The following is a 9128-nucleotide window of genomic DNA, read 5'->3' on the forward strand; positions in this document are numbered from 1 at the left end:
ATCAAGGAAATATTTAACTGAAATGTGCTTCCGAGGATGCCTACCGAGCTGGCTCTAGGCATCTTCCAACGTTGCAGGGGTCAATTAAAAGAACCAATCAACTGTTTTTAAAACTTTAAAATATTAAAAAAAAAAAAAGTGGGGGGAAAAGAAAGTGGACAAAAAGTAATGTTAAATAGCATGGAGCATGACTAATGGCGCTAGCATGTTAAAATCATTGGGAAAATGTCCTTGGAAGACAAATGAATTTTCAGCAGAATAATTAACTTAATTAACAAATTTGCATGCATATTCATCAGGCTATTGAAGTCTTTCCAGCCCAGCTTGATGAGCGTTGGTGTAATAATTGTCTCATTTACATTCTGCAATCTACTACAATTTAGGGCATGCAAAAAAAGCCGACCTCTTCCCTTTGACTTTCTTTAGGACCCACATACTCCTAATAACACAGCCATCACCCACTCAGTGGCCTTAAGTTCTGGCCTTTGGAGAGAACCCCCAGAGAGAGTTGACGGTGGGTTTTCCCCATCCCCCAGCCTTCCTCCTCTTTCTTCTTTTATTTTTTTTCCTTTTGGCCCAGGTTCTCTGTTTTTGCCTCTGCTTGCTCTCCTGGGTAAATCTTGGCACCAGTTCTGACTTCAAATCTCCTGGGTCGCCAGACTGCATCATGTAAAAATTGCCATTTCCCTCTATCTCTGCAGGGCAATCTTTAAAGGCAGTAAGGTGTGACGCTCCAGACTGGCAGCTTGGCAAGACGGAGCCCATGGATACCAGCACACGGGAATCTGGACCGTTCACTCTGACAGCAGTCAGCACTGGGAACAAAAGGAATGGAGGAAAAAAAGCGCAAATGTATTTTTACATATTGTAGGCATATGGCCACAAGACCAGCAGAAATATATTTAATTACCAATTGCACGCATTGAGGAGAAAAACACTAGGAAGGAAAAAAAAAAAAAACTGTGTACACAGCAATATTATTCTACTTTAACTTTTCACCTCCTTTTTTTTTTTTTTAATTGAAGATAAAAGGGATGTGGATTAGAATGGAAAAGGGTTATCGGTTGGAATCCTAAGAAAGGTGATGAGGGTTTTTCATGCGCCTTCCTCAGTAGTGTAACATTGTGGTGGGAAATCTAAGTTTTCTTGTAATGATTTTAGTTATAAAATAATTTTACTAAGGCATTTTTTGAGGGAAGGCCCGGGGCGAGACCTAATTTTAACTGTAACAATTAGACAATTTTACCATTCTGTTGAAACTATACTTCCAATGTTACGCATTAGTTTAGGCCTTAACCATGAACAAACAACCCTTGCAAAATTATAGTCCGTTCCTTCCTATGAAATCAGAGCAGTTCAACCCACACGTATTGCCTGCTTCCTGTCTGTCAGGCACTGTGCTAGCCAATGGAGGGAAAGGGATGAATCAGATATAGTCCCTGTACTCCAGAAGCTCACAATCTAAGATAGGAGACAAATACATAGGTGCATAATTATAATAGTAAATTATTGAAATTATAACTATAATTATAATACACATAATAAAACAGCTGCAATATGATGAGGTAGGTATACCGATCCAGGGGCCACAGAGACCTATTCTCAGGTCAGCCTGGGAGTCAGTCACCTAGAAAGTCCAGGGAGGTGACTTCCTCTTGGAGGAGTTAATGAAAAAGAGCTTTTGGCCTGGGTAAAGTGTAGGTAGGTGGTCCCATGGTATCCCTTATACTGTCGATCCTGTTCCATCAGTCACAAACCTGGTGAAAAACTGTATCTGAGTCAGTGTGTTAGAACATCCCGCTCCTCTAATTCCCACCATCTGGGGTTGGAGCTCAGAGCTATGTCCCCTGAGAGTCTGTGCCCAGTGGGTCACAAGTATGCTCTGAGAAATGCTGGAGAGTGACAACCATAGTAGGTAGTAGTGGTAGCAGCCCCAGGATTGGGGTCATGCTGGGGGACTTGGCTGAATGACCTATTGGTGGCCATGGACTCTAGTCAGGAAGAGAGAGCTCAAGGATCAGAGCAGGTAAATATGTCCCAACAAACTAGTGGCCAGGCATCGAGTCTCCCAGCCATGACTGATGATACCTGGCAGGTGTGCCCCTCAGGCTGACATTTTCTCCCTGGTCTCTGAGGCGTTCGTTGGAAGGACAGGTATAGAAAGGGCTCCAACCCTGAGGAGCGTATAGTTGCAATAATTGTCAGAAGCTAGAATTGTCAGAAGCTCCACTTTCACTGGAGCAAGTTTGGTTTATTTTGGGAATTGGCCTTGGAGAGGTTAACACTTAAGGAAAAGGCCAAGGTCACTACATGGCTCAAAGGGATCCATTTTCTTGTACAGGAGTTGTACTGACTTAGTTATTTGTGAGCTCAAGTGGCACTAAGTGGCAGAGTCTAGAGTTTTTCAAAAGCCAAAATCAATGTTTTTAATCACTCTGCCCCACCATCTATATTGAAATTATTATTTAAGAGGCCAAATACTGGACACAAACCCATAGGGTGCCAGACTGCGGATTTGGCTGCTTTATTCACCATGTGGGGTTTGGGGCTTCAATTTCTTATCCAATAGGAAAACAACAACAAAAACTAGTCCAAACAATTAGGGAGTAGAGGGAGCTAGCTAGAACTACCTGCACAATACAGATTTTTGACTGTACCCAGAATAACATATTCCAAATAACCTTCCCATTGCCTAAGTAAGTCCACACTACTGTTTCTTAATTTGGTTGAAATAGGCAAGTTTCATTGATTCCATGAACCTTAAAGTGAAGTTACCAGGTCGTGTAGACAATGCATGGTAACTTTTAAAATTTGCAGAGTAAAGTAAGAATGACACTACCACAAGTCTAGAGCAATGCCTTGGTAAATTAGACACCTACTTTAAAGTTCATAAAATTCATGGCACCAGATATGTTTATATTCCATCTCCCAGAAACATATGGAATGTTCTTTAAGGAAACATAATTCTTTAAAATTAAGATATAAAGGGATTTTTTTAAACAAAAGAAGTTAAATTTGAATAGAAATACATATAAAATTGGTTTCTGGGCTTGCTAGAAACCAGTGCAAAAAGAGAAATATGGAAAATGGCATGCATAATTTTTCATTGTCAAAAAGGAGGAAACATATTAGTTCCTCAGGAAGAAAAAGCATCCACTAAGACACAAGCATTAAAAGTAACCTAACATAGACTAACCTTTGAAAGAAAGAAGGAACAGTTTAAAGTCTTTGTAGGTGGATTGTCGTACAATTCAAGAACTGTAATGAAATACACTCTTTAAAACTAGCATAAAGAAAGTATTCTTAAAGGCATTAAGTCAGAGGGTCACTAGGCCCTGATGCACAGATCTCAGTCCCCAAGGCAGCACTATTTTGGTTATGTATTCCTAAGGCAAACCTTTGTTGATTACCTGATCTGTGCCATTCACATTTCTAGGACTAGAAACGAGTAATAAAAAAGAAAAAAAAATCCCTGTTCACAGTCCAAATTAAAATGATTCCAACACATTAATATAAAATTTTATAGTTTCAATTGTTACAATGATGTGTGATGAATGAATTATGGGTTAATCAACTTACATGATGCTTTATGGTTTACAAAATGTTTTCATACATCATTACAACACAAGTATCCTTATGGAAGCATTGGGACATGCCAGGTATTGGACTGATGTTCCTGGCCATAGAGCCTTGATATGTCATGAAAGTGATGTTCGTGATTATGTTTTATTTCCATTAGAAAGAATATGCTTGAGAGCCTGTTGCAGAACTTAGCAAGAAAATCAGCTAGTTAATGTCACAAGAGACCTTAACATACCTTGATGTGTTTAAGAGTTGAACACTACACTTAGTGACACTTAGTTTAATGAACATCTTTGCTTTTTCACATCCCATGAAGTATTGCAGGACTTTTGGCAAAATGTGAGATCCCTGTGCTAGGCACAGCGAGAAGCTATGAATAACTTTTAGATGATAACCACTCATCCATATCTCAAGGCAACGATTGCAAGTCTTTTGGTCCACTCAGGCTGTCGAGCCCTTTATTCTCCTTCCTCAGCATCCCTATTGTGCACAATGGGTGAAGAATTCTGCTTCTTTTCCAGCTAATTAACCCACATGCTAATGATACTGTTCCGTCCTTGGTTGATTCAGAGCAACCTCCAGCTGTCTGCCTCCTGTCTGTTCAGAAGCTTTTGGTGATGAAGGTAGAGCCCATAAGAAGGAAACTGCTGCATGAACTCACCAGCACAGGCAGGCAATCTGCAGGTAGGGTGATCATCTCATCCCAGTTTGCCCAGAACTTACTTGATTTTCAGCACTGCAAGTCCCAAGTCCTGGTAATCCCTTAAGTCCTATGCAAATAGGATCAGGATTGGTCACTCCCAGTGCTGGGAACCATCTGTGTAATCAATAATAACAAGTGAATATCTCCATCGTCGAGTAAAATACAAGGGCGGAAGTGATATTTGGTGTCTTGGTTTGGATTCCCTTGGAAGTAAGCCATGAGTCAAAGATTCCTAGTGAAAGTAGTTTACTGGGAGGTAATCCTAGGAAACAGTGGTAGGAGAGTGGAGAAATGAGGCAGGAAAGCAAGTTGCCACCTGGAACTTAATCTTATACATTAAACTGGGGAATGGTATAGAGTCATGCCACCCATGGGGCAGAAGAGTTGGAATAAGCACAGTCATTAGTTGAAGTCTCTTCCTACTAGTGTAGGATGAGGTCACTAATTTGGTCTGCTGAGCCTGGGCAGAGTGGACCTCAGCAGTCAGAGAAAGCCCTCTGACCAAGAGACACAAGTATTGCAGGAGGAAGCTGTGCCATTGTCCACTAAAATGGTAAGGGACAAAGGGATATGGGGAGGCGACTGACAGTGCTGTTACAGTGGGTCTACTTTGCTTTCCAGATTAACACATTCCATAGCATTGATCCCCTGTGAGGACCCAGGCTCAGAGATGGATGCTTGCTTGGTAAGGGGAGAAAGAAATGTGCTGGATATGGGGAAATTCAGAATGTGGGTGCACATGTAAAAGGCATGGGACTTTGATGCCTCTGAGTAATACTTGATACATATTCTACTCATTAATAATTATCATATGACCAAACTATAGATATGTGGGACTAGTTGGAATCCTACAAGGTAGGCTTCAGTAATGTCACTCAGACAGTCATTGATTTTTAGGGACAAGACTTTTGAACACCCCTTAGGGTCTCATCGTATAGCTTATCAGGTCTCATTATTATGAAGAATTTGTTTCTTTTTCACTTACATCTTCCCCTTAGCCATTAAAAACTATTTTTGTATTTCTATCTTTGAGCTGGACAAAGTTTGTCTCTGGTGTCCCTTAAAAACACCTAAAACAGGGGGCGCCTGGGTGGCTCAGTGGTTTAAGCCGCTGCCTTCGGCTCGGGTCATGATCTCAGGGTCCTGGGATCGAGTCCCGCATCGGGCTCTCTGCTCAGCGGGGAGCCTGCTTCCCTCTCTCTCTCTCTGCCTGCCCCACATCTACTTGTGATTTCTCTCTGTCAAATAAATAAATAAAATCTTAAAAAAAAAAAAACACCTAAAACAGGACCTCTTTCTGAAGACTGTAAAGTGTTCAGAGTGGAATGCAAGGAAGAGCTCTGTATCCAGGAATCTTGGCCAGGTGCTGAGGGTTGGTGACCTAGCCACCCCAGCCATCTAGGCTGATCATCAGTCACCCAGGTGACCTGACAAATACCTCTGCCAAATGGAGATGCTTGAATCTAGTTAGGAGCTGGAGATTCAGTCAGCCATTGTTCAAGATTAACAAAGACAGTAGGTGACCAGAATCCATGAGTCATCAGAAACTTTGAGGCAGAGACTACAGGAAGAGTCTGTCAGTAGTGGAGACATCTTAGGAAATAGCAGCTATGTGAGGCTGTGTGGCCATAATGGCAGGTCACTGGAAGGAGCATCAGAAGTTTACCTGCCATGGAGAGAAAAGGGAAACCAGGTGACTCAACTTGGCTTGTATCTTTAAAGTTGAACCAGGGTCCATGGGTGTGACTTGGAAGCTGTTCTCTGCATTCTTCAGTTCCTGCGTTCAACCTTATAAGAAACCCTGTTTATTGAAGTAAACTCGAAAACCCTCATCTACCTAAAAGAGCCCAACAAACATATATTTTATATGCTTGAAATCATTTTTCACTTTTCTTTGATTTAGGCTAAATAATTTTAATTCTGTTAGTATTTTTTATTCTCACAATTTTTTTTTTGATAAATTTTCATTAGCCATGCTCTTTCTCATCCTGTCATTATGCCTTTTGGAAATGTCCTATTTATTTTTATTTTTAAAAATGTTTCCACTTTTACTGAGGTATAATTGTCAAATAAAGTTGTTATATATTTAAAGTATGATGTGATGATTTTATACATGTATATGTTGTGTAAACTGACAGTTTTATCTCTTTTTTTAATGTTTCATTTACTTACTTCACAGAGAGAGAGAGCACAAGTAGGGAGAGTGGCAGGGAGAGGGAGAAGCAGGCTCTTTGCTGAACAGGAAGCCTGACATGGGCTCGATCCCAGACCCTGGGATCATGATCTGAGCTGAAGGCAGATGCCTAACCGTCTGAGCCACACAGGTGCCCCTGACAGATTTAAGTAAACTCTATGCCAGCTTGGGGCTCAAACTAACTACCCTGAAATTTAGTTGCATGCTCTATTGAGTGAGCCAGCTAGGTGCCCCTTTATAATTTCAGTAATATTTTCACTTTAAATTGAGTTTAAAACCTCATAGATTCAATTCACCCTCCTCAAGTTCTCCTGCCTATGAGGCATAATGTAAATAGGCATAGAGTAGAATAGGGTAAGATTGGGGTCAAAGACATAGATTAATTCATTTATTATTATTATTTCTAAAGATTTTATTTATTTATTTATTTATTTATTTTAGAGGGGGAGAGAGAAAGAGAGAGAGTGAGGGGGCCAGTTGAGGGGGGTCCAGAGGGAGAGAGAGAAGCTCAAGCAGACTCCATGTTGAGCATGGAGCCAATGTGGGGCTCCATCTCACAACTCTGAGATCATGACTTGAGCTGAAATCTAGAGTTGGACCCTTAAACAACTGAGCCACCCCGGTGCCCCAGAAGACATAGATGTAAATCCTGGTCCCAAAATTCACTATAGTATAGTGAATGAATGTGCCCACAGGCAAGTTACTTAATTTCTCTGACTCTTTTTTTTTTTTTTTTGATTTTTAAAATTTAATTTATTTTTTATTTTTTTCATTTATTTATTTTCAGCATAACAGTATCATTATTTTTTCACCACATCCAGTGCTCCATGCAATCCATGCCCTCTAGAATACCCACCACCTGGTACCCCGACCTCCCACCCCCCACCACTTCAAACCCCTCAGATTGTTTTTCAGAGTCCATAGTCTCTCATGATTCACCTCCCCTTCTAATTTACCCCAACCCCCTTCTCTCTAACTCCCCATGTCCTCCATGCTATTTGTTATGCTCCACAAATAAGTGAAACCATATGATAATTGACTCTCTCTGCTTGACTGATTTCACTCAGCATAATCTCTTCCAGTCCCGTCCATGTTGCTACAAAAGTTGGGTATTCGTCCTTTCTGATGGAGGCATAATACTCCATAGTGTATATGGACTGCATCTTCCTTATCCATTCATCTGTTGAAGGGCATTTATTTATTTGAGAGGAAAAGAATGAGAGAAAGAGCAAAAGCAGAAGGAGCAGCAGAGGGAGAGAGAGAAGCAGACTGTCTGCTGAGCAGGGAACTAGATGCAAGCCTTGATCCCAGGACCCCAAGATCATGACCCAAGCCAAAGGTTAAGCTGAATCTTAACAGACTGAGCCATCCAGGCATCCCAAGTTATAGTTATTTTTTATGCTTCTGTCTTTTAGATATGCCGGAATTTAAAGTGTTTTTTTTTTTTTAATTTTTTATTTTTGATAAACATATATTTTTATCCCCAGGGGTACAGGTCTGTGAATCACCAGGTTTACATCATCAAAGCCATCTATGAAAAACCCACCGCAAATATCATTCTCAATGGAGAAAAACTGAAAGCTTTTCCGCTAAGGTCAGGAACACGGCAGGGATGTCCATTATCACCACTGCTATTCAACATCGTACTAGAGGTCCTAGCCTCAGCAATCAGACAACAAAAGGAAATTAAAGGCATCCAAATCGGCAAAGAAGAAGTCAAATTATCACTCTTCGCAGATGATATGATACTATATGTGGAAAACCCAAAAGACTCCACTCCAAAACTGCTAGAACTTATACAGGAATTCAGTAAAGTGTCAGGATATAAAATCAATGCACAGAAATCAGTTGCATTTCTCTACACCAACAGCAAGACAGAAGAAAGAGATATTAAGGAGTCAATCCCATTTACAATTTCTCTGACTCTTAAAGGAGGACAATATTTATTATTAACAATAATTTATTATTATTATCATTTCCCCACAAAAAATGATAGGTGAAAATTTTTCTCTCCCCTCATCTTTACTTCTCAAAAATATTCTGTAAAGGATTAAAGTTTATCATATTAAAAAATACAGTTTGAGAGCCTGGGTGGCTCAGTAAGTTAAGCATCTGCCTTTGGCTCAGGTAATGATCCCAGGGTCCTGGGATGGAGTCCCACATTAGGCTTCCTGCTCAGTGGGGAGTCTGCTTCTTCCTCTTCCTCTGCCTGGTGCTCCCCCTGTTTGTGCTCTCTCTTTCTCTCTCTCTGTCAAATAAATAAATAAAAATCTTAAAAATATAAAAATACAATTTGATAATAAAAAGAAAATAAAAGACTAAGGAGCAAAAACTTGGTAAAAGGTTGAGGAGAGAAGCTAAGAAAGTCTATTATAACTGAGTTAAAACCTTAGCAGTGAGCTTCTCACTGCTAAGAAAGAAGAAGGAAAGAAGAGCAAAATATAATAGTCATATCTTACTTTAATAAAATAAAATAAAAAATAAAATTTTATAAGGTAAGGAATAGGTTTTTGGTTTAATTTTGACATGAGTTATTACATGTTTCTGTCTAGAAGAGACACTGAAACACAGTAGAAATTTTGTGGTAGACAAAGGGCCTCTGTGTCCTATTTCTTACCCTGACTGCAAATTAAAAGCCATGGATGTAAG

General features: G+C 40.1%; 1 long non-coding RNA gene across 2 annotated transcripts in view; it reads left to right on the forward strand.

Annotated features, from left to right (window-relative positions):
• The window catches only part of LOC101687841, a 70367-nt gene extending 64967 nt beyond the window's left edge, over positions 1-5400 (forward strand). Inside the window, exons 4-5 of one of the 2 annotated variants that reach the window (XR_006601373.1) lie at positions 702-4266; positions 4907-5400. This is a non-coding gene — a long non-coding RNA (uncharacterized LOC101687841). Of the gene's footprint in view, positions 1-701 lie in introns of both variants that reach the window. The other variant, XR_200207.2, reaches the window with a different exon arrangement.
• Positions 5401-9128: the final 3728 nt, after the last annotated feature.

This window comes from Mustela putorius, unplaced genomic scaffold, assembly GCF_011764305.1.
Source record: "Mustela putorius furo isolate JIRA1106 unplaced genomic scaffold, ASM1176430v1.1 tig00003845_pilon_pilon_pilon, whole genome shotgun sequence".
Taxonomy (NCBI): Eukaryota; Metazoa; Chordata; class Mammalia; order Carnivora; family Mustelidae; genus Mustela; species Mustela putorius.